This window comes from Neomonachus schauinslandi, chromosome X (assembly GCF_002201575.2).
Source record: "Neomonachus schauinslandi chromosome X, ASM220157v2, whole genome shotgun sequence".
NCBI classification, from domain to species: Eukaryota; Metazoa; Chordata; class Mammalia; order Carnivora; family Phocidae; genus Neomonachus; species Neomonachus schauinslandi.
Genome location: NC_058419.1, coordinates 20,591,614 through 20,592,809, shown reverse-complemented (window position 1 = coordinate 20,592,809; position 1,196 = coordinate 20,591,614).

Genomic DNA, 1,196 nt, shown 5'->3' with positions numbered 1-1,196 from the left:
GGGGGGGGGGGTGGCTGTCCGTGATTAAGTCTTGAAGAGACCTGGAGAAAATACCCTCCAACCTCAGAGGGGAGGTGCGACGGTTGCTCTTCAGGGCTGCTTTCTCCCCGGTGTTGGGGTGCGGGAACCGTAGGGTAAGGGGTACCCCTAGGTGGCGGCGGGGCCTGGGTTCGGGAGTGGGAGTGCTGTGATGGGGGCAGGGGCAATTATCCGAGTCCCTGGAAAAAAGGCGGGGGATGACTTCGGAGAGCCCTGGCTCCGCTGCCCTCGCTCTAGGGGCGGGGGCTGCCGGGCCGGGCGCGGCGGGGAGGGGGCTTAAATTGAAGGAGGATGAGATGGGGGCAATTCATACTAGCCCCGGCAAGCCAGGGGGAGATCCGGCGTGCAAGCTCTCCACCCGCTCCGCGCCAGGCCTGGAAGCAAGGGGTCTGAGAGCGAAGCCGAGGGGTGGAAGGAGGGAGGCTCCGGTTACGGGGCCGGGTTTCGGCATCAGGGGCAATCCCCCAGCCCTTGAAGGAGGGAGAGGGATGGCCGCGAACCCCAGGGCTCCCCCACCCCGGGTCCTAAGGGGCGTGAGGAACAGACAGCAGGCCCAGCGGAGCTGGATTCGAGCGGATCGCGGCTGGGGAGTGGGGGGGCTTAGTGGTGGGCTTCGGGGGGAGCAGTCCGGCGGCGGGGCGGACGGGCGGGGCGTGGGGCTCCGGCGGGCGGCGGGGCGGGGCCGGGGCGGCGCTGCTGCTGCCGCCGCCGCTGCCGCCGCCGCTGCTGCTCCTGCTGGGGCCGCTGCAGCCGTTGCTGCCGCCGCCGCCGCCGCTTCTGGGCGGGGAACGGAGGCCAAAGGGAGTCCCGTGCCGGGGCAGAGGGCGCAGGCGGTGCGTGGTGGGGAGGGGGCCGTCCTGGGGGCGGGGGCAGGCGGGGGGTGGAGCCCCCGACGGGGGGCGGTACGAGCCCGGACGACGACGACGAAGAGCCCCGGGGGCCGGTTGCATGGAGGACGAGGTGCTGGGAGAAGGAAGGGGGGGTGGGTCCCGCGACGGGCCTCGTGGGCTTGGCTCCTCGAGGTTCTGCTTTGGGACAGAGCCCTGCAGGGGCGCCCAGAGGCCCGGGAAGGGACAGGGAGGTGAATTGGACGGTGAAGGGGGCCCTCCTCGCCGGGGTCCCGCCGAGGGGAAGGCTGGGCCGGAGGGACGTCCGGG